The sequence below is a fragment of the Polyodon spathula genome, chromosome 3, assembly GCF_017654505.1.
Source record: "Polyodon spathula isolate WHYD16114869_AA chromosome 3, ASM1765450v1, whole genome shotgun sequence".
NCBI classification, from domain to species: Eukaryota; Metazoa; Chordata; class Actinopteri; order Acipenseriformes; family Polyodontidae; genus Polyodon; species Polyodon spathula.
In genome coordinates this window covers 5621306-5646953 of record NC_054536.1, presented here as the reverse complement: position 1 = coordinate 5646953, position 25648 = coordinate 5621306, and the positions used below count along the sequence as shown (strand labels likewise).

Below are 25648 nucleotides of genomic sequence, written 5' to 3'. Positions count from 1 at the left end.
AGTCTGCTGTGCACCTTGTGTACGATTTACACAAGGTGCACGGTGTCGATTTACACTAATGTATAGGTGTACACTAGCTGTCGATTTACACTAATGTATAGGTAGTCCCATTGGATATGTTTGGTGGCAGCTGTGTCTGTGCTGCTTTTTGGTTGTAACACAATACTGTACAAGCCATTTAACTACTCCACTTAAAAAAAATACTAACAGCTGTGTCAGTGGTCATAAGCTATTGACTTTCAGCCAGAGCCATTTGTGTTTCTTGTCTAGCCTTTCATCACTTTTCTTAGCATGGGAAAGTGTAACATGTTTGAAAACATGCAATACTTCTGTGTAGAACGAATTGCATAAGCAAGTGCTCCTATCAGAATAAAAACTTCACAAACACATACCCAGTATTTAGACACTTCTTTGAGTACTTCAATATACCAAACTTTACATTGGTTTTGTAACTTTCATGACTCATTAGAAAAAGGGGTTTCTGACTGTGGCAAAGTGGTTTGCAGTGCACAGGTGTAGTGGTGATGTGATTATGAAACAGAAGATAGATAACAAAGTTCACAATCCAAAAATGTTTTATTTTTATAATCCTAGTCCCACAAAGAATAATCCCAGGCAACACACAGTAATGCATATTGCACTGTTCCAACAATGGGTTCCAGTCCCAAAATAGTAAGACACAGTTCATAAATAATAAACAAAGTAGAACACACGCAAAGACACACACGTTCACACGTCCAGAGTGAGTGCTATAGTGCTGGTGGTGTAATACTATTTATCTGTGTACAATGGTGCAGTGTTGTCTGGGTTTAGTGCTGGCCTTAAGCGACAGCTCCTGATCGTGTTAGCCATCTAATAATAACAAACAAGTAGATTTTAGACACAACAAAACAAACAAAACACTCATGGTAATTTTACTCTCGTCCTTCAGCGGTTCTCTCTTTACCATTACAAAGGAATAGATCACCTTGTCCCCTTTTGTACTGTCAGTCACGCCCCCTTGGTTAGCAAGTGCAGCCATTTCTCCTCCAATCCGCGGTTGCCAAGTTGCTTTCCCTCTGGAGCGATGTGCCCCCTTCTAGATGGCCGACTTCCACCTAACCCTGGGAATGAACTGTCATGCCATCCAGTTCAGTCCAGGGCACTCTGTTCCCGTTATATCGTGTCCTCACAGGTCGGGAGGGAGATTTATCATCAAGAATCATTCTGTCTCTGTCACACTGACCCTTCAGAATTATATAGCCCTGTAAAACAAGATAGGAGTTGCAAGGTAACACAGTGGCTGTATATAGAATGTGCAGATTTTTTAATGATTCAGCAATGATACAATAAAAAGGGACAAAAAAAGAAAAGTGTCAATAGATGTCAATTGAAATCCTGTGGAAAGTTTATACTTTTTTAGCACTCTGTGATTTGAAGATGGTCTCTGATGTGACACAAAGCATTCCCTTCCTTGACACATGACAGTTCCATTTGCTGCAACAATGATGGGTAATTTAGCAAAAATGTAGGCAGACAGCTTTGGCCTTTGGACAGTGACCGCATTATTGGTTAGCAACTAAAGATGCGGCTTTACAAAGATTCTAGAATTTATCTCTTTGTTCCTTGGACAGGACTGAGCTCCACTGGAGTTGTTAGACTGGTACATGGAGGAGGCATGATGAACCACAGAACAAATTTAAGACTTAAAATGCAAGAGAGGCCTGGGAACAAGAGGCACCAGTTAAAGAAAAGGAACCATTATTCAGATAGTAGGAGAAGGGTCAAAGCTTTGATTGTTGCAACATTTTAACTTGCAACAAAATAAGAGCACATTTGAAAAGGCAAGGACATTCATGGCAAGTGCAACATAACGACCCACATACATACAGTACAGACTTCTTAAATAAAAGGGTTGTTCTGTTATGCTGAGCTATAACCCATTACAACCTTGCGAACCAGCCAGATCGCTCTATTGCAGTAGATTATGCCATGATATACTACTGCTTTTGATTTACAGTTTGAAATGGAACTTGTCTAGCTGAATAAAACTGTCCCCACACACCAAATCACTACATCACCATCTGGTTGTGATTTCTTGGCACCAAAAAAGTTCCCAGAGTTCCTAGTTTTGAAGTCCCAAGTTCGCGCAGGACTTAATCTAGTGTCCTCAGAGTTGATCAAAAGCATGATTCACACGGGATTACAATCTAGTGTCTCAGAGTTGATCGAAAGCATGATTCACACGGGATTACAATCTAGTGTCTCAAAGTTGATCAAAAGCGGAGAATGTCCTGAACCTCACAGATGTGGATTTGTTTTCATCAAGAAAAGTCAGTAAATTCAAAATGAAATGTGGTGTTGTGGCCAGAGAAGTCGCTTTTGTGCATGATTTGTAAACAGTGAACTGGGTGTAAATAACTCATTTCGTTGTACCTTCTTTTCCAAAGGCTTGAATAACCATTACGCCCTTTGAGTGAGACGTATTTCCATACATATCTTCAAACACACCATTCAAGGCATCCACAAGTCTGTGATTATGTTTTGTATTTCCCCCTGATCCCCAGTTTGGTTCTGCACAACCGTTGCTTTTTACTGGACTGTAGATTATTTGGACAGATTGTACCACTTTTAAAATGTAAATTGTGGTGTTGCTTTGAGGCGAACACCCTGGAAAAGCTGCATGAATTCTAACAAAACACTGACACGGTTGATTCGCACATGAATACAAAGACCCAGGACGCCTGAGTTAAAAATTATACAGAAGGCCAAGGACAGAATGGCAGGTCTGGTCTGACATGGGCTCCTGATACCAAGGGTATGGCTCATGGATACTGTAGCTTGTGCCACTATTCTTTTCTTTTCATCATAATAATAATAATAATAATAATAATAATAATAATAATAATAATAATAATAATAATAATAATAATACAACATGGTTATAATGTATTAAAATCATGCTTGGGAGACCAGTATTTAGATACAAAACATGTTCTATATGTAGTGCTTATCATGAAGCTGATAGAGCTCCTATTACGGTGTGCTTTCATGACTGATCTAAAGTTTCGTGCAACCTCGTGTCTGTTAGGCGTCTCTCTGTGGCGGGTGTTGGAGTTGATCGTTTCTTTGCTCTTCAGAAACAGCTAACGTTTGAGCTGTAACAAATGTTATGTGTTTGTAGTGAACATCTGAAGCTATTTCCATTTGTGATAATTAGTGTAGGAATATATAGAATGACTTTCTGCGGGGAAAAGCCTTTCAGAGAGTTGTGGGGATACTGTATCAGTTGAACTGGACTCTGAATTATATCTCATGGAGATTGTGTATCTAGGAGTGTATTTATACTTCTGTTTACTTTCGTTTTCTTTGACCTTGAACAAAAGTCTGCTTTTCCTAATCCTGTGAACTGGTTTTCTGGGTGCTATATGAAACAGGGGCAAAAAGAGTTTTGAACAAAAAACAGATAACTTATAAATTACTGTATCATCCTCCAGTAAGGATAAATATATTTCCATTGATCTAGAAATCCCGTTGTCCAATTGTGAACAGACCTTTTAAGGACATTCTTTATTACAAGCTGTGATTGTTAACATTATTTGGTGTTTTACAGAGGCTTTCTGTGTACCCAACTTTCTTATCTGTTGTCATAGTTACTTTTTTGCATCTATCTAGAAAACTGGACATTTGAAATCACATGTTCTTAGGAGTGTTATAATCTGGGGGGGTACAGTATAATGAGACACTCTCTGTTTGAGAAGTGCTTATTGTATTATGGTGAATCTTGGGCAGGACCTTTAGGTTATAGAAAGTACCATAGTCTTTGGGTATATGGAGGCAGCTGTCCACTTGTTTGTATGTCATATTTCCATTTTTACATGTGCATGCAACTTTTTCATCTGATGGTGTTTAAACCCCTGCAGGTTACTGCAACATGATGAAATGTGACAATTCTTACTGTAAAATAAATAAAGAAATGGGTATTATTATTATTATTTATTATTATTATTATTATTATTATTATTATTATTATTATAGTTATCCAAGTATTATTATTATTTAAATCCAAGTGTATTTGTGGGGTTCAGCAGTAAATGTCAGAATCGTTATCACAAGAACCCTGATGCTGCTGTATTGCCACTGATGGTGTTGAGAATCAAAAGAAGTTTTCTTGGTCTTAGTGAAAGCCTCATTCTGTGGAAGTATTTCACTAAGCTTCAAACTGCGAAACGCAACCTCTGTGCTGGTTTTATTCTGGTTTTTATTGTTATAACTGACTCCTCATTTTCTAATTGGAGCTATAAGCTTTTCCATTGAAATTAATATAAAAAGAGGAACAGCTGACTGATCTTGTGCTTGGAGACTTGCTACTGTAGCTCCCTGAAACTCTATTAAAAGTAGATATCCTGCCTAGTACAGCCTGAGAAATAGAAATAATAAAGTTTATTAAAAATAGAGTTTTCTTGTTCTCTTGTGTGGGAACACACTGGCGTATCTGTGAGACGCTTACCTCCATTCTCTTTACCTTTCATAAGAAACTAATTCAAGCAGCCAGGTGTTTCTGCTAGGACCTCCATCGGTGTTGTGAGTTTCAGTTTTGTGTTGTGAACTCATAACACTGATGAAGACTAGGTGATCACCCTGTGCTCTGCGATTCAAGTTTGAATGGCACTCGTTATGACACATGCATGGAAAAGGGTCTCATACACCAAGGAGTGTGGGGTATGAGGAGGAAAATAAGCACAATTTAAAAAAAAATAAAAATAAAAATCATTAATCTCAAATGGTGCTCTAAGTGTATGTTTATATTAAAACCTATGCAGCATTTGCCAATTGGTTCAGAGCAGAATTGAGTTGCGTTGGCATTACAGTGTCATTATCAGATTTCTCCCCCTGCTCTGTTCTCCATATTGTTTTACTTAGTTTATTTATTTCCAAGATATATATTTTTTCCCTGTAGACGTTCTCAGTCTAATAACCCTAGACTGATCTGCAGGCAGCTTCAACAGAAACTCTGTAAATGTCCATGCTATCTGAGTTTCTGTAACTTTTTACAAGGTAGGTGCCCTCTGGTGTCTGGCAGGTTTCTGTTGTATTTCTGAGGATGACATTATTAACCCTTTCACTCCTGAGGTGCTTGTGACTTCATCTCTGTGGTGGTATTGCTGTCCCATTGGCTAGCTCTTACTATATAGATGGACTCATTCGGCTTACCTTAGCCCCTTAATAATTCCTTCTGAAAGGCATCTAATGTGTTAGAATTTCTTTAGACTTTGTATAGTCCTTCTGTGGTTTGAGTGGGTGAAAAAAACATGTCGCCCTGCTTAGCTTAGTAAGGTAAAGATAAAAGGAGTTGTAACATCATCCTATTTGGGGGAATTAGAAAGGAAAACAAACTTTGGTCTAAGAATTTGCTGTCACATTGAACGGGCTTGGAAACACTACTGTGGGCTAATAAGGCCCACTTAAAACCTGCCCAACATCATTTTTCTTGTAGCAGAAGTTAGTGCTTGACAAATATTCAAACCAACTTTGCTTAAAAGCTGTTCAGATACAAAAATAAATATCTTTGTGTTCGACAGAAGCATCGGGATACAAGCATGGCATTGATGGTAATGGAAATTTCAATCTGACCTGCTTTTAAAATCAGAAATCAGACTTTGCCAACTTGAAACTAGTAGGGAAAGTAAAACCTGAACGTGAAGTTGTAAGTGATTATACAGGAAGTGTTGCTGCTGAGTGAATTGTGTGGTTTTAACTGGATCTCAGTTTGGAATCTACTGTGTGTTCATTAGAATGCAATGACAGAATGAGCAGGACAGAGGCACTGCTCCAAATGAAGCAGATGCAGAGCCTGATCTAAGAAATTCTTCCATACATTTATTCATATTACATAAAGAGAATACTCCATGAACATTCATAGAGTGCTGTGGTTATTTCACTCCTGTAGTTAGCTGGAAACAACACACTCGACACCATTCGCTGGGCTCATTCATGGGAGAACTGCAACGGTTGCTTTAGAAGAGTCCTGCATGCAATAGACACCTGTCATTTTGAAAACTAGAATCCTGACAGATTTGTAATTGGTTTAATTTATAGTTTTGTATGTATATGTGCCAAGTGGAGGTGCTCTTTAGTGAGCTCAGCGTGTATAAATACTGTTACACAGATGGAAATAAAACTCTCATTGCAGAGCAGTTTGATCCATTCCTCATTTTAAAATGTATATAATCAGACCCACCTGTGACTAATCAAGCTTGTATTAAAACCTGGAATGGGTGAAACTGCTATGCAATTGGAGGGTTATTTCCATCCCTTTGCTATGAGCCTGCCAGCTGTTCCACCTTGGTACATGTAGTGTGTTCATGGTTTTCTTTTCTATAGGTACATGTAGTGTGTTCATGGTTTTCTGATCTATAGGTACTGTAGTGTGATCTTGGTTTTCTGATCTATAGGTACCGGTACATATAGTGTGTTCCTGGTTTTCCTCTTATACTTTCCTCTTTGACACCTCTCTTTGCTGTATCACAGAGATATTTATCACGAAACTCATTGCCTCCTGTGTTTTACACAGAACAGATTTAGCCTTTGCCATAGCATTAGCTCACTGGCTTCTTTTACCAGAAGGAAGAAGTAGGTCATTTGATAAAAGCTGGATTTTAGTAAATATTCATGAACCTTGGAAATCTGTCTGTCCTCTTTTCATTTGCCAAAAGAGTCTGTCCTCCAGAAATGACATTGTTTAACTTCTCTATTGGTAACTTAGCAACTGATTGTGTCATGGAAAGTATAATGAAGCAGTGTTGTAATTCACAGCCAAAACGTTAAACTGCAAGGGGGGCCTGTCAGCCAGAAAGAGCTGTGGCTTGCTCTGTGCTAAATTAAACGGATAATTTTGAGTGGATGTTTATGTGGTCCACCAACAATTGCCTGCAATTTTAACGGTCACAGTCTGCTGTCTGAAACATTCTGGTGAGCCATGATGTCTTCAGTCTCACTTTGTAATGGGAAATATATCATTCTATTTTCTTTTTATATAATTAAAATAAAATTTTGCAAACTCAGTAACCCAAGCCCTAACCCACTGCGTGTACTGTTGCCTACAAATCTAAAAATTACCCAAGAAAACACTCAGGGAAGTATCTTGTCACTAGTCAAGCTGTGAGTTTTAGAATGTGTATATGGGTAATGATTTTCAGAACTCCACTGCATCTGCCCACATGATCTTAAGGCACATCAGTGTTAATATTTATATAATTTGTAAAACAATACATTTTCAAAAGGAAATCAAAAAAGTTTTCTTTTATTTTTTTTTATTTGCATAATCTTCTTTACAGTGGAGTCATAAAATTGTACCTCTGCCATGTCACGAAGTTGCTTATAAATGGCAGTGAAAGGACACATTTCTGCTCTTCAAATGCTTTCCGTGTTTAGGCTCTTCTCCAGGCTTTGAGGACACGAGCTTCCCTGGCAATTACTTTTTACTCACATGAACTTGGAATTTAATTTATGTACAAAATGTATCATCTGCAAACAGACTGTTTGATCACACGTTTAACATGAATCTCATTAGCATATTTATGATTTTAATAGGCCCCACTCTCTGTTGCCAGTGCCACTCTTTACCTTGTAATAGAGTTTTGATTCCTTAAATTTTCTGACCCACATCTAGAGTTCCATAGCAATTTTAATTTCTTTTGTGTCCAGTATTGTCCTTTTTTGCTTTGATATCAGAAGTTCAGCTATCACTCGTGCTGTTCCAGAAGCACAAGTTAAAGACATTCCAGTGTATTATTGTCTCCTTTCAGTACTCACAAGTGTGAGTTATTCCAGGAAACGGGATGAAAGTATTGTCAATTGTATCTCCTCAGATCATCTCCCTCTCAACCAATCAGGTTCAGAGAAGAGCGGCAATTATCCCACGGTGGTGGCAGATATCCTCGAAAAGCTGACAAGACTTTGCTAGAACCCTTAAACTGTCATTCAGTTTCAAGCAGGCTAAGTTATCCAGTCCACAATATAACCCAAAACACATTAAAAAAATGTCCTCATACCTTATGCAAGTGGGCTCGGGACACATAACTACTGCAGAAAACTGGCAGTGAAAATAAAAAATTAAGGTCGGTTCAAGACCCTTATTTGCCAGCCAGGAAGCTTTTACAGAATGTTGCACTCTGTTACCTGGGTAACTAAAAGCATAGTGAGGTGAACATTCAGAACTCCCAGAACAGTGAGATTTGTAGGCTTGTATATAGATGAGAAGATTGTAAAGGTTATGGGGGCTCCTTAGCCTGGTGGGGGGGGGGGGGGGGGGGGGGGGGATGAAAGAGGTTGGTCAGTGCATGAAATAACCATTCAAAAGAGAGCTTGGTAGGGTTTCTTGCTTTTAACCCAGCGGTTGGCGAAACTGTGTCGCTGGGGACATTTAGTGTGTTTGAAATTGTCTGCATGATTCCTCACTTGAGAAAAGGCCTCCTGAGTTTTGTAGTAAACATGTTGTACCTCTAGGGAGGTTCTGCTGTCTTTTAGATGTTTGTCAGCAGACCTGGGCTCCATTGTAATTGTAATTAATTGCAACTGTAATGTAATTGTAATTGCAGTTGAACCTTGCCACACCTGTGGAATTGGAATTGCAATTATGCCATATCAATTACAGTTAAATTACAGCGGTACACATTTATTGGTCATACAATCATTATTCTTGCATTTCCAACCACTTTTCGTGACCCGTATTTGTTTAAAAAATTGTATTATTCTATATTTGTACCTCTGATTATTGCTTTGGTTATTTTGAATAAACTGCGTAAACATGTCAATGTGTGTAGTACTTTCTGTTACTTTTTAGTATAATTATATTTGTAATTATAATTGTAATTGAACACAATAGCATTGTAATTGTAATTGCAAACAGTTCTGCTATAATTGTAATTATAATTGACTCCATGTCATGTCTTAAGGCTGGAATTGCTTTAGAAACTATAAGTGAACTACATGGGAAGATATGATTTAGTACTTCCCAAGGATTAAACACATTCTCACTTGGCTCTATCTGTCCAATATTCCTCTAGTTGACTCAGGTGGAATATTTCTCGGTGTGATTGGGATTCCTGTCACTCTGTGTTTGTTAAATTTTGAGCCAGGACTGAACGATTCTGACTTACGGAGCTACTGCCTGCCAGGCAATGATCATGATTTCACTTGTGGTGTAAAGAAGACAAGAGAGCTAATAGAGCTATTAAAAAAAAAAAAAAAAGTTTACCCGATTTCCTTTAATCAGAATCTTCCTAACTGCCTCCTCTCACTTTGCTGCCTGCCAGGGTATAAAAGATCATCATCGCGTGTGGCTTACCGTGCTATCCTCGAATAACGAGTGAACTGAAAGATGAAAAGCAAAAAATGAGCGCTGATTCGATCAAAGGCTTTGTTGATCCATTTCCATAGCCATTGTTTCAGCAGAGGCACAGTTTAATTAGGAAACAGAATGGATCGCTTCCTGTGAGGCCCCAGAGGGCCCCAAAAGCCGTCTGGCTCGGTCTAAATTTGGAGTGTTCCCAATACTAACAGCATTTTCCAGAGGCAAACACATTCAGCCTTTCCTAAGAAATTCACTGAAGCCGGGAATTTCAAGTGCTCCTGAAGAGGTGCTTCCAAATAATTAGCTTAACTTGAACCTAGAAGGCCCTCAACCAGAGGTGCTTCACATGGGGTTCCAAATCATTTTCCAATTGTTTAAAATACTCCTAGTAGTGCACACAGCGTCTTCAGCTGCCATTAGCAATCTTGGTTTGCAGAAGTTGAAAAGTGTCTGTGACTGTGCGCATAGGAACTGTTATTTCTGCATCTGAACAGCTTTCATATTAAAAGACACAGCTGATTAATACACAGGAAAGTTTATTCACGAGTGGGTACCAGAGGGGTACCATTTGCAATACCAGGTAAACTGCAGCAAGTCTGTCCACCACCAAGTGAAAAAGTGTTTCTTTGCAACATTTTAGCCACATCTGCACTGGTGGAGGTGGTGGAAGACCATCAGTGTCGTGTTTGTTGAAGTGTGATGATACGGATTAGAAACTGCAAAACTTTCATCCACCAATCAGGAAGCTCCATTGCAGGGCAGTAGCACACAGCAAATGACGCAGAATGTTCATCATAATGTATAATAATAAACAAGCAACATAATGAAAAGGTAAATGCACATTTGAGATTTAAAATATCTATCTTCTTCAGTTCAAAATTTAATTCTGGAGTAAAACCATAAGAAACAAATTCAAGTTTCTGCCATCGTCAGAGCTGAACTAGCCGAAAGGTTTGTATACTTGACCTAGCTTCTGTTTTCACAGAATTTAAAAATCAATCTACCTGCTTTAACTTCAGCTGCGGTTCTTGACGGCACAGCTTTCTAGTTCCCTGCTGCAGTTTCACTGTTTGTGTTGCGGTTGTATCTAATAAATTACTACATGTCTTCTCTAGTCTGGGATTTATTGGTCCACCTTTTAAAAGAGAGAGAGAGATATGTGATCTCATACAGGGGCTGTGAAGTTCATTGGTCAGGAAAGCATTTTGGGATAGTAAGTAAAGATGCCTCATTGCAAAATGGATCCCCTTCCTTGGAAGCAGATGTAAAATATGCAGATGCTTCATCACCTCTGCTAATATAAGTCAGGACAGTCATGCATTTCATCTGAGTTTCTAACTAAAAGTTGGAAAGGTTTTAAGATTAAAAAAAAAAAAAAACATTTGGAAGTTGATTAGAGCACAAATGGTTAGAAGCCTGCGAAGCCTTGACATTCTCATTGTACTGGAGGTTTAGTTTCGAAGTGTTCTCATGCAATCCAGTATGGAAAAAATATTTGAACCTTTTGAAGGTACACAAGGAATTGAGCGGTTGTTCAAATGTTGTTTTGTTTCTTAAAATACGTTTCAGAGTGACTCAAGTATCACAAGGAAACTGACAGTTTGGATATCCAGATCTAGCCTGTCAGTATATTTATAACCCTGTTTTGTGCAACTCATTGCAAAAATAAGAAGGCTAGCATCATCTTTATTTGTGGGACACATATGTCCCTTGTACCATAAGAACATAAGAACATAAGAAAGTTACAAACGAGAGGAAGCCATTTGGCCCATCTTGCTCGTTTGGTTGTTAGTAGCTTATTGATCCCAAAATCTCATCAAGCAGCTTCTTGAAGGATTCCAGGGTGTCAGCTTCAACAACATTACTGGGGAGTTGATTCCAGACCCTCGCAATTCTCTGTGTAAAAAAGTGCCTCCTATTTTCTATTCTGAATGCCCCTTTGTCTAATCTCCATTTGTGACCCCTGGTCCTTGTTTCTTTTTTCAGGTCCAAAAAGTCCCTTGGGTCGACATTATCAATACCTTTTAGAATTTGGAATGCTTGAATTAGGTCACCGCGTAGTCTTCTTTGTTCAAGACTGAACAGATTCAATTCTTTTAGCCTGTCTGCATATGACATGCCTTTTAAGCCCGGAATAATTCTGGTTGCTCTTCTTTGCACTCTTTCTAGAGCAGCAATATCTTTTTTATATCGAGGTGACCAGAACTGAACACAATATTCAAGATGAGGTCTTACTAGTGCATTGTACAGTTTTAACATTACTTCCCTTGATTTAAATTCAACACTTTTCACAATGTATCTGAGCATCTTGTTAGCCTTTTTTATAGGGTATATATTTTTTAATGAGTTAGAAGTTTCTTCATGCACAAAAATGTGTCTTTCTGGTAATAGTAGCTATAATATGCTTTGTAACGTAATACACCTACCTTGAAGGTAATTGACTTTTTCTTAGCTCGTAAGTGACTTTGCAGCTGATGCATAGTTCACACACACTAGTCTCGTATCTTTGTAAAGAGCTTTGTGATGGTGGTCCACTATGAAAGGTGCTATATTAAAAAATAAGTAATGGCTCCGCCATATACCTGGAGACCACATCATTAACAGCTAGAGTGGAAATCAGTAGTTTGTTATTTCCTTGTAGCACTGTACTTTAAAGCATACAATCAAAAAAAAAATTATAGATTTTTAATCTTGAAGTCACTTATTTGAAACGCAAAAGCTGTAGTGCTACATTTCTCACTGACATAACCTCAGCTGCTTGGAATCTGCCTGGAGGTTCACTTAGCTGTTTTTCTTTGTAAGTGAACAAAGGATGTTTTGTATGTAATTCACTGGTAAATCTTGTATAACCTGTGATTCTCGTATGTAATGTGTGTGTGTGTGTGTGTGATATATGTGCTCCTGTTGGCTGTGCTTCCTATTTCATCTTAAATGGGTTGTCTTAGGCTTAAGGAATTTACTGGTAAAATGTTGCACTTAGTTCTGGGTTTTGCTCCTGGCAATGTCATTTCCTGGACTGTTGTGTGGTTCTGGTATTGGCCTTGATGGTACAGCAGCTCAAGTACAGAAAGTGGTACACTCAGAGGCAAGTCATGTTTGGACCATCCAGCCTTCAATAAGAAGGGGTGGGAGGAAGGAAATTAATCCAAATTGTGTGCGAGAGAAGCGGAGCAGAAGGAGAAGGAGATTTAGAACAGTTTAACAGTTTCACTAACAGTATTCCCTAACTTAAAATATGGTTTCTTTTAAGTGCCATAAGGATAATTTAAACAAGGTATGTCATTTATATAGATCCCCTGGCAAACTCCAAATTTGATGTGTGCAGAAAGTACAATGTACAGTAAGATGTGATACAATGTAAAGTCTCATTTTCCTAGATGGAAATCACGTCCATTTTTATAACAGCGAAATGAAGTAAATTGCAGAGTGACTTCCTTCTACACCGTGTTTATATCTCCGGTTTCGTGTATATAATTTGTTTCCAGCTCTTCGAGAGGATCAGGGATGTCACCACAGTGAAGAGCTGGAAAACACGGCAGTCATGGAATAAGCAAGGTGTTGGTCAATTCCAGAGGTGATTTACACAGCGACTAGGCTGGGGATTTTATTGATCAGGTTTCCTCTTACTTATTGTTTGTCTTGGTACCCCTGAATAGATAATTGTCTCCTTTTGTAAAACTATGCAAAGAATTTTAATGAACAAGACATCTCACAAGTAGAATTGGACCCCAAAACGTTCTCCTTTTTCTAGAATAAGGAGCTCGGCATAGAGACAAGGAATATTGTGTCATTACATATCAATAGAACTGATTGATGAATTATGATGACACACAATCACATATAAAATTGCTCTATAGCCAGTATAATAAATCATTGTTCATGCAAAGGGCAGAACGTAGCTATTGCTGCTGTGAGACTTTGTGCTCCAGTGGTTAAAGAAAAGAGCTTGTAACCAGGAGGCCCCCGATTCAAATCCCAACTCACACACTGACTCACTGTGTGAACCTGAGCAAGTCACTTAACCTCCTTGTGCTCTGTCTTTCAGGTGAGACATTGTTGTAAGTGACTCTGCAGCTGTGCATACTTCACACACCCTAGTCTCTGTAAGTCGCTTTGGATAAAGTCGCCTGCTAAATAAACTAATAATAATAATAATAATAATAATAATAATAATAATAATGATGATGATGAATGAAGGACCTTGTGTCATAACATGAAAGTACAGTGTGCCACAGTATAAGATTATTTCTTCATCCCTGTAATTGTCAAAGTAACTAAAACAAGCTGCAGTCTGTCCAAATACTTGCCCTGTTGTGGGTCCATCCTAACCATCAAGATGGTATTACTGCAAGGTCTGTAGCATGTCATGTATCAATACATGCTGAAATGTAACCCAGTTATTTAGAGCTGTATAACAACAGAGTCCTCTCTAAAATAGCTGTCTTAAGTGGCTGCTTTCAAACTCAGGAGATGTGATTATGGGTTAAGTTGTCATGAGTATTGAGTCCCTCTCTCCTATTATGAGCTGCAATGTGGTGCAATCAGAAGCTGCTGTAGAAAGGATAAGGTTAACTGCTGAGGGTGATCATTGCTCCCTCAAGGTCTGGATAGAATGATTAGGGGTTTGCTATGTACTCAGATATACTGCTTTTCTGAAATGAGACTAATATTGCAGATAGCAGACTGTTTGGTTCAAATTGCATGTACTGCTAACAACATAGAGACGATGCGTCTACAAACTCCCAACAATGACTGCAAGCTAATAGATAACAATGCTGTGGACTAGAAGGGAACAGGCTCTAGACTTCAGAGAGATCAAAAGAGATAATCCCACTGGCATCAAAGGGGGTCGCAAGGAGATAACAAAAGGCAGATTATGGGTTAAGTTGAAGAATGCATGAGTATTGAGTAGACCACTCTCTCACAATAAATTAAATGACCTTGCAATGTCAGAGAAAGGGGAGGTGGACCATCTATACAGAAGGGTATTTAATGTCAGCAAAGTAATGAGTAAGGTATAACTGCAACTGAGAAGAAAAGGACTCTGATCTTGAATTGCTCACCATCACTGAAGTTACTCTCTTTAGTAAAGACCCAAGCACGCTGCAATATCACTGTCCAATTCAGTTCATTCTTGCAACAGCGCTTTTACTCCCAGAGGACTGCTTCATAGTGTGTGTTCCAGTGGTTATTCTAGTGTCTTGCACATGAATGAACCAATCGTGACATTTATTTTGTGCTTTTATGGGAAGAAATTCACTCCTGCAAATTGTTAAATAATGTTAAAGATGTTTTTTGTGGATAATGTTATCCTTTGATTTATGTATTATTTTTATCAGTCCCTAGAAGACGCACTGATACTTGGGTATATGCGCATATCTGACTTGTGGGATAAGCTGAGACTTGGGTATACGCGCATGTCTGACTTGTGGGATAAGCTGAGACTTGGGTATATGCGCATATCTGACTTGTGGGATAAGCTGAGACTTGGGTATACGCGCATGTCTGACTTGTGGGATAAGCTGAGACTTGGGTATATGCGCATATCTGACTTGTGGGATAAGCTGAGACTTGGGTATACGCGCATGTCTGACTTGTGGGATAATACAGTAGTTCAGGAGCTTTCTCTTGAACAGAATTCTGAATGTAAAGTCATCAAGCAATGCGTTTGACACCCCTGATCTACGGAATGAATTTAACCACCATTCAGTGCACCATTGCAAATGACTACAGTATGCCATTCAGTTTGTTGATAATGACTACAACTGGCAACAAAACAGTATGAGCCTGATCTTCGATCTTCGTGCAATCCCCTCGCTAAATTTGTGCCTCGCAAAAAAATAGTGCTTTGGCACAAAATGAGAGATATTCCAAAACGGCACAAAGCAGTTGCGAGACATTGGAATATAGCAGTTTTTTGAGCAATTCGCAAATCTGTTTGTGCCTGACTAAACCGTCTGCGCATTCACTACCAATATAGCAACTGTACACAACAGCCAAGCGAGAATGCAGAATGATGGACAGTCACCATTAGTAATGGCATTACCCCGACAAGCTGCTATCATTGGTGTCACCACAGTATGTACCGATATGACAACAGACGAGACCACACAATATATCATGCACACATATATACGGCCCATTCAAATACACAACTGACTCCATAGCTAGGCGACGAGTTTTTAAATTAGTTAACTGATAACGCCTCTGTTTTATTGAATACGGACAATATTGTATCACAAGGAAATACTATATAGGTTTCTTTAAAGGCCAGCTGATCCAACATACCTGTATGGTTTAGAAGTACATTTTTTTTAAAAAAAGGCTTTTGGTACTGTCTTTTTTTGTTGTTGTTTTCTAATTTTATTTTATTTTTTTAATATAAGTCGTGTCGTGACAAAGTCTACTGTGGTAGCACACTCTCTGATTTGTAAATGTAACGAGTACATTCAACTGCAAAGTAAATATCAATCAAGCACTGTTATATACACAATACATAGAAATGCATTATGTTGTTCATTCTACTCACCCATTTGAACATCATGATTAAGCCCAGTTTGTAAGGTTTTGAGTGTCGCCGGAATGGATTTTTTTGTTATGACATTTTTTAAATTTTTTTTTCCTGTAAGAATAATATTCTAAATATGCACCTAAAATGTTAATTTTAGCCTACTATGATTTCTCAATAAATGAACAGTCTCTGTACAATTAGCAACATGGACATTCAGCAAACTGGACAGCTGCATAAATGGCCAGAAATTACAGTTAACTGTTTGTTCCGCCTCAGCTAACTTATGATTGGACTGCTGCAGAGAAAATACAGGTCTTTGATTGGTTGATTGTATCACCGGTCTGGCTTTAGGAAAACGTAAGCATGCCTTTCACAGCAAGAGTGCCCTGACGGTGATTGGCTCTTCGAAGTACAGCTGCTCGCCCCTATACCCATAATACGCAGCAATCTATGGAATAGATTAATAAAGCAATGGGCCACAAGATGGGTGTATGATGTATTTATACAATGCATTTACAGATGTGTGACAACACACAGCAAAGACAAGCAGGACCCCCCTCCCCTCTTCATCCTTCTCTCAATCTTCATTTCTATACTTTGATGATACACGTTGGATGTGGATATGCCTGTGGAGGAGTGAAGAACACATATAACTGTATATGTAAACATGCTACCGCTGTCCATCATATCAATACAGTGATAAAACACATAACTGATCCGCTCAGTGTGTGCAGGGGGTTGTGGGTGGGTGGGGGGTTGGGGTTCTGTACTATTGTACGTTTGTACTATTGTACCCAACTCCAGAGTGGACTGTTACTCTGACACTATTTGAGCCAGTGGTGCGCAGTTATTGGAACTAGCGGTGCGCAGTCATTGGAACTAGCGCACCGCAATTATCACGCAGATTTTGGTGTAATCAGACGAATTAGGGCTTTCGCCCAATTCAAATTTGATTGCATTATGTGCATATTGAATGTCCACCTAGAATACATTTGCATCTCATGTTTCTAATTACCAATGCATTACCATATGCTAATAGGACCGCATTAAAGGAATAGAAGGAAGGCAGTGTGCTGGCAGAGGTGAGTGTATGTTTCCACACTCGTCTGTTGTGCATGAGAATACGCTGTAAACGTCACTATGTTATGAACATGTTATATATGTTATGGAAACATAAAAGAGGCTTATTGCTTGTATGTTTTTGCTGCAAATTGACTATGATGAGGCAGTATATAGGTTTGCATTACCATCAACTGTATGTAAACTGGGCTCACTATATCATGCAGCATTGATACAAGATTTAATACTCATCATTGTATATTATGCGATTTGGTAGGCTGGACTTCTTTGGCTTTATGCAGATTGAAGCACTGGTATATTCTGGTATATAAGGCTATTCAATGTAAATTATATGAATATACTTATTTAAATGAATACCTTATAGCTTTCCATAGTAACCATAGCCTCAGATCTCATTCTTTTTTGCATTTTAAAATCCCAAATGTGCATACTGAGGCTGGTAAAGGATCATTTGCTTATTATGCCCCATGGTCCTGGAATGAGTTCCAGTCCAAACTAAAGCTGCAGGCCCAGATATCTTTATTGCAATTTAAACTGCAGAGTAAACTGCATGATTTCGTGAGAGTTGAAATTGTTTTAAGTAGTTGAGTTACGTACTTTTGTGTATTTTGATTAAATGTGATTTGCCTGTGTCTTAATTGTATTTTATTGTGTATTGTTCTTGTAGTCCGAATGACTTTCTGCTACCTGCTTGGCTAGGTCTCGCTCGTAAAAGAGGTTTTAATTTCAACGTGACTACAAGGATAATAAATACATTTAAATCTCTATCTATCTATCTATCATATATCTATACATATATATATATATATATATATATATATATATATATATATATATATATATATATTATATATATATATATATATATGTATAAGTAGGGCAGGGAGGTGGGTTAATAGCTTCCCTGCCTAAAAACAAAGTATATGACAAGTATAGGGTACAGTAATACTGAAAAGAGCAAGTGAACCAGATGTATTATGCTTCTTCCTGTAGTGTACTTGCAAATGCACAGCTTGCTTAAAATCTAAGCTACATATTACAGTAGTTGCCTTTGTTAATGCCACAATGAGCCAAGTGACCATGGCAGTAAGAGTTTCTGATCTTCCTTCTCTGCCTGTTCAGTCTCAAACTGGTATTGAAGTCACACCTCTTTGATTTGACAGCCAAGTTGCTCATGACTCCACTCTATAATCTCTTGTTCCCTGTCTGAACAGCAGTTTTGTGTAATTTGTCCATTATTGCCCGGTATTGGTCAGAAGTTTGATCGGGTCTATAACTCTTAACATCTTCGGCACTGCTCATTATTGTCTCTGGGAATTGGGAGGTGGATTGATGTATTATTTGACTCGCTTACACCTTTACAAAAGCATAAAACAAATGGAGTGCCAACACTGAGAGCAGGTAATGTATGAATTTAGAAGGGTAGCTCCTGAGAGTTTAGTGGCAGGTATTGTTTGTTTTATCAATGCACGGCAGCTCCCAATCTTCCAGGTCCCTTTAGTCCTTCACCTCCTGGACTTTTGATGTACAGTTATCTTACTGTGAACAATTATGTAAATAAATGAAATTCACACTATTGAAATTAGACAAATACGCTTTGCTGACAGACTCCAGCATACACAATTCATCACAGTAATCCATAACTACAAACCACTCTATAGTGTTGAATTTAGAAATACTTAAAGAAATACAAATTTAATTACAAACTTGTCGACTTCTCAGTGTCTTCAAAAACATTTCATTTTGAAGACATTGAAAACACTTCTAATCAAAACGTTTTGTCATTAAAGTTTAGTTTTTTTTAGTATTTCACGGTTCATTCCAGCCATTTACCACAACAAACTACTACAAACATTGATTATAATGTGTTTCCTGGATTCACGGATTCACCTAAATCTCCACATCCCTTCTATAATATTTTACATGTGGCTTTAGATAGACTATTTTGGCTCCCTCTCTCAATTATGAGCATGCTGTGTTACCATGACAGCCTGCTTCATATTCATGACACACTTGGCTTTATGTTGTTGGACACCATGCAAACATTATTTGATGTGTGTGTCTAAAGTAAAACAATCAAAGCAAAATGAAAACAAGCAGATGTTTACCCCTCCAGAGGGTGAAAGGCCCATTGCTTTATATTTGTCTAAATTTGAATGTAATTAGCCACATCTCTGCTGACAGAATACCATCCCCAACACCACCTGCTTACTGGAGGCTGCTTCAGATGTGTTAGAGATATTAGAGATGCTAACAATGCTCTGCTAGGTAGTTTGTATTATTATTTTTGCCAAAGATACAAATATAATGCTCACCTGTAAAATGCTGTCGGCAGCAAAAAAAAAAAAAAAAAAAGATTATGTGAGTATTTCTGTAGACTGTAGCAGAAACCCCTATTGGGCCCTTCAGGATTTTAAAATTGGTGTATATCGTGGCCCAAAATTCAAAGCAGGGCATTCACAGTTATCTGCAATTTCAAAACCTGCATATTGGTGACCACCTCCTATTGTGTAGTATCAGATACAGTAGTGCAGTGTAATATATATATATATATATATATATATATATATATATATATATATATATATATATATATATATATATATCGTATTGCTTTCTAAGTGATATGTCTTAATTGATATTGCTCCATTCAGTTTGGTTTATTGGTCCTGGCAAATTGCATGATGCCCCAGAAACACCTCTTCACATGCTGAGTCTAAGCAACTGACCCCTGGAGGCAAGGGCCCCGTCTGACAAGTAATGGTTACTGAAGTCCGAAGAGGCAGACTAGGCCCTAATCGAATGAGCAAAGGCTTGTGCAGCACTCCCTCTGGGTCCTGTGCAAAGATCGGCAGAGTTGATGTGAGGGGGATTTGAGCCGCGATCGCATGGCTCTCCAGACAGTTGATCTTTTTACCACATGACAGGGCTGTGAATTAGTTCTAGTGCCTAGTTATTAAGGAGAACCCTTCTAGTTTTAGATATCACATATGTGTTCTTTATAGAACCTTTGCAGTTTGTTTTACTAATTTAAATTGTATTTGCTATCCAAACGCCATCACTAATGGGGAAAGCCAACTTGCACGTTTATGTGAATAATCTCTATATGGTTTGCTTTGTACAGAAGAGGTTAACTGCTTAGCCTTGTCTTAAAACACCTTCTCTCCATTCCCCTTGTCTTGCTTGTGCGGAGCATGAGGCAAGTGAATTGGTTCACAGTCCTGGAAATCTCCCCTGAGGTATTATCATTGAGGTTTAATATCTGTTATTTGTATAATGTACTTTAAACATGTGTCGTTATTGCTGTTTGTTAGGCCTATTGGGACCCCTTTGAAAATGAGGTGACTTCATCTTAATCAGTTACCTTCTGTCAGTCTTCCATTTGGAACTGATCAGTTTAAAGATACGCACCAGACCCAAGACGCTTTGGTTTCCTACTAATGTGAAACCTAGACCACAGCTGCAAGCATTCTCAATAGAGGGAGAGAGGTAATCAGCTGAATTTAGAATTCAAAGTCACTTTAATAAACAGCTCTCCTGCCGTGATGCTGCAAACGTAGACCAGGCTAATCTGCCCCCCCCCCCCCCCCCCCCCACCAAAAATTCCTTATTTTTCAAGTTTCAGAAAACTCCAGGGCATATTTTGATTTGCAGTGTCAAGTTCGATTTTATTTAGACAGTCTGTTTTATATGAGAACACTGCAGGACAAGTAAATCCATTCCACATGCAGTACTGAGTAATGTGTTCAGGTTCTGTTTATTTCTTATCTATATCCCAGTGACTGGCATATAGTGGAGGTGGCACTCTGTCATATGTAAGTACCTATATACATATCTTAGATTTTAGTTTGACATCTATCTAAAGATTAAACTTGCTAGAGACTTGTTTTAGTAGAAGTTATTGATAGAAACAGGAACTGGAGGTACAGTACTGTGAAAAAGTATTTGCCCCTTGTCTGATTTTCTGCATTTTTGCACATTTCACATTGAATTTGGTCAGATCTTTTTGTGGGTTGTAGTAGTATATAGAGGGAGTCTGAGAGAAAAAATGACACCAAAGCTTGGTGCTTCTTTCATTTGTTTGGTGTGCAAGGTGTGAAAAAGGTATTGCCCCCCTAGTTAACTCAACCCAATTAAAGGGATAATTTGGGTCAACTGTTTGAATACTTTGGTTAACAATCAGGTCTGATTTTGGTCAGCACTGCCCAATATAAATCTGACTAACTTTGGCCCTTACCATCAGAGTGAAGTTGTCAGCACACAGTTTCTAGAGGCACATCATGCCATGATCAAAAGGAATTTCTGAAGACTGTTGTTGATGCCTACCAGATTGGAAAGGGTTACAAAGCCATTTCTAAGCTCTGGAGCTCCACCAAACCACAGTCGGAGCAATATTGTCCAAAGTTTGGGAAAGTAGTGAATCTTCCAAGGAGTGGCTGATCTGCCAAAATCTCACCAAGAGAAAGTCGTAAACTTGTCCAGGAAGTCACAAAGAACCTTAGAACAACATCCAGGAATCTGCAGGCCTCTCTTGCCTCAGCTATGGTCAGTGATCATGACTCCACCATCAGAAAGACACTGGGAAAAACTGGGATTCATGGCAGAGTAGCTTGGCGGAAAGGCCATCCGTCCGTGAGCTGAAGCTGAAGCGCAGCTGCGTCATGCAGCAGGACAATGATCCAAAACACACAATCAAGTCTACATCAGAATGGGTGAAGAACAAGGAATTTTAAGTTTTGGAGTGGCCTAGTCAAAGTCCAGACATAAACCCCATTGAGATTTTGCGGCAGGACCTGAAACGAGCAGTTTATGCTCAAACCCACAAATGTCACTGAGTTGAAGAAGTTCTGCATGAAGGAGTGGGCCAAAATTCCTCCTCGGCACTGTTATTGGCTGTACATAAAGAAACTGAACTTTTGACTATTGCTTTCCTATAATAAATAAGTCTCGTCTAGATAATTCACAGTCTCTTGCCACAGTGTGATTGCTGTCCAAACAATAATTGGAGCGTGTGCTGTGTTTGCTCTAGCATTGGGCTTTGTTTCCATTGTCCGAGTGCTGCTGTTCGCCAGCTCCCATTGTTTCCACAGGACTGCACATTTGAGTTTGGAGGGCGAGTATTGGACTGGGATGGCAAGGTCAATTTCTTGGTTTACATCAGCTGTTTCTTGATAGAAGGAATACTTTTCTATTTTATTTTCCATCCTACAGTAAATCTGAAGTCAAATATTTGACAGTAGTTTTGTCTGGTGTTGTGCAAATACACATTTATTATAATAATCGTAATAAAAGAACACCTATTTCTTCACAGTTTTAAGGAATAACATATTTCCGACACTCCTGTGCTTGTATCTGTAGGACGTTTGGGGACATTTATAAGTTGGAGAATCTGTTTTGGTGACCTCATGTCTGTTTTCTACTTCCTGTTCAATGGTTCCTATCTGCAGGTTATATGAAGACACGTTGCTTGAACATTTGTATACGTGGTGTTACATAGTGTTTACAATGGTGTGTGAACAAGGGATGGGCCTTTATGGGCTGAATGGTCCCAAGTTTTTCTTATGTTCTTATTCTTATCAATGTTACTTTTGTGTCCAAACAAACCAATGTCAAGTATTAAGTTTATCCACTATTGGGAGGAATGGGTTAATACACAACGCTGTGCTGTGAGAGATTCACAAAAACACAAAATGCAAGAAATGTTTCACCATTCTCTGACCTCAAGGTTTTGCTGGATTGCCATAGAAACCAAGTAACACATGCTAAGGGAGGAAGTGAGAGGTCATGGAAAACAGTCTGCTGTATTTAAATGAGAAACAGGCCAAGTAAGTCAAATTTAAGGAGAAAAAACACAAGTAGCACTGCCCTATAGCAGGCTGATATTTCAGTGTACAGGCCTCAGCATGTCTCTCCTGGGTCAACAGTGTGCCATGATATTACATAGCTGGACCCCCATAGCGTCAACTGCTGCCCTCTTAACCAGAAAGACCACCCCAGGTCATTGCAAGTCAGTGAAGCTCAGGCTACTCGCTGCATTCTCATTATTAGTTGTGGTCTCTTGGCAGCAAATGGATTCACAGCAGTGGATCGCTGTATAGGTCAATGCATTGATGAATAAATAGTGTTTGTGTATTGTGTTGAGAAACTGAGCTGGATGACATAATAAAATGGGTAGAGTTGACATAGTGGAAACTGTGGCTGTTACCCACCCCCCCTCACATAAACTGCCTGTTCAAATGTGAAAAGCATGCATTTTTATTTTTCACATCCAGTAAACAAATACCTTGTTCTGTTCCCTGTCATCATATTAAAACAAACAAACAAAAAAAAAAAAACAGATGCGGCAGAATGCCATTTGTTTAGCAAAGTGTGGTACAGACAACTGGCTAATTGAGAGCAGCTTCGCCAGCCTTATGCCTGGCCCGTTTTGTCTTGATATGGAAACCTGCCTATAGAACCCCTTCCTGCTTCACAAAGTGCTGTGCGTAGGAGACAGTCCTGTGTAAACTCGATAACCCTTTGAACAGGCTGGTTTGATTTACTCTTTCCTATGATTAACAATCCCCATTGTGTAGCTCTGCAGTACGTCTTTCCCAGTCGTAAGAGGCCCAGCCACCCTGTATTAGTCCAAGAAAACCTTTCAGAATACCAGCCGTTTCCTCAGAGATGTCACAGCCAGCACAGGGCTCTGGTACATGCTTAAAGATGCAGAGTCCCATTTGGTGTGTTGATTTGTTTAAATTTTTTTTTTTTTTTTTTTGTGAAACTCCTAGGTTTTTTCCCTCCTGTGAGTTGTAATCAGTGTAACACAATAAGGCTCCTGTTTGAAATCTGGAGCTATAACTATAAGCTGTAACCTTGACTCGCAGAAGTTAGAAATACCCCTGTGTGTTAGGACAGTAGATACATCTGCTTTTAATACATCAACCAATCAGGAGCGAGAACAGCTTTCTGTGAAGCGCATATGATGCAAGTCATGTGGCACCTGAATGCAGCTCTGTTCACAACAGAATATCTATTGTGCCTCTAAAATAAAGTCTGATAGTGCACCAAAACCGCCTTGCAGTGTTTATTTAATTGTCTTTTTACCGCCTTCTCTCCTGAGTTGAAAAAGCCAACATGAAGCCTCTTGTAAATTTGTAATGTTTTTGGATTCTGTTAATAAACTGTGGTTTGATACTGAGCCATTGGGTTATGCTTGAATAACACATTACATGAGATTTTGAATCTCCAACGGTTCTCCTGAGGAGGGTGTTATAAGGCTTGTTTATATGGGTTGTTTACATTAATGTTAACGAATGCTCTTATTTGCTGTCAATCTTATCTTTTCGAACCGCAATAGACTGTAGTCATGTGCTTGTAAAAGTCATTCCTCCAGGATTAACCTAACCTAAGGATTAAATGGCTTCTTACATTGTATCGCAGCAGGGCAGCTGTGCAATTGATACTGCATGATAAAGAGCTTGTGTGCTCATTTAGCAGGCGATTTGAAAAGCAAGTGTTTTTGAGAGAACTCTTAACTGGCTGGATGGACAGTCTTTACTTGGTAAACGTGGTTCACATGGTATTCTGGAATATTACTGCAGGCAGTATTGATTGTTCATGTGTTTTCATTATTGCCGTTTACAAAGGGGGTTGGTTTTATCTGTGTAGTTTTGTGTTTGATGGTTATTCATACAGTTCTGTACCATTAGCCAGGGCAGATTATAATGGATTTGCTAATAGGCTTCACATGGCTGCTCCGACAATGGGCATCTTTTTTCTAGACATCCATACGTTCAGTTCAATAGGCTGTATTTGCAGGGACGGTGTACTGGAAATTGGAGGCCATGAAAATGTTTTGCATTAGAGGAGTTCTTATCAGACTACTTTTTTTAACAAACTTCTGTGCATTAAGATTTGCCCGTAACCACAATCATCTTCGGCTTGCCATAAGTCTGATATCAGATCAGTCTGATATTAGCAGTGTAACATGGAATGATCATGTGCTGTTTATATGACACCATGGCAGACATCTGAAATTCTCTTGAAAGAAAATATTCAGGGGCCTGTGCCCCTCCTCTACAGCCAAGTAAGCTCGCCACTTAGAGTCTACCAAACCACTTAGCCTACTATACTGTGGCTTTAACACACAATTTGTATATATGTTTTCCATTCATCCACATTCTGCAATTTAAGCAAAGTCCCTCCATTCTCTCCACTCCCTCGCCTTCCTCACCTACTGCTGGTGACACAGTCATTCCTGGAAATAAGGAAAGCTGTCTCTGCTCTGTGCCTCTGGACAACTCCTCCCTCAGGACTGCCTTGAGCCGCGGGGAGAGGCAGCCCCTCAACTCACCCATCAGTCTTTCTGCAAGCCTCTCTGAGTGCCAGCCTAGCTGTGCAGTTAGCTGGGAGGCAGTTAGCCAGCAGGAGAGCTCAAGGTTTAACAGGTGAACCACCCTGGTTACACTTGCTTTTAAAAAACTGGCACAGAGCGTCATTGACTGGAGGAACTTAACTGGAAAGAGTGGATTAAAAAATAGGGGCTCCTCAAACAGGTCCTGCCCTGTCAAGGACTCCACATCCCTTTCTACCCTCACTAGCTGCCAGGCTTTTAAAATACTTTGATAAAAAGGAGGAAGTCCTGCTTTACTAAAACTGGTGTTCTCAATTAAAAACAGGTGTTTTCCTAACCCCAGCCCCCCAACTTTATCGAGAAGGAAACAGGCCAGCCTCTTCCA

The 25648-nt window shown here is 39.0% G+C and overlaps 1 protein-coding gene across 4 annotated transcripts in view; it reads left to right on the top strand.

Moving 5' to 3' along the window:
• The window catches only part of LOC121310929 (cyclin-Y-like), a 70432-nt gene that overhangs the window by 1591 nt on the left and 43193 nt on the right, over positions 1 to 25648 (top strand). The gene's annotated exons all lie outside the window — the stretch shown is intronic.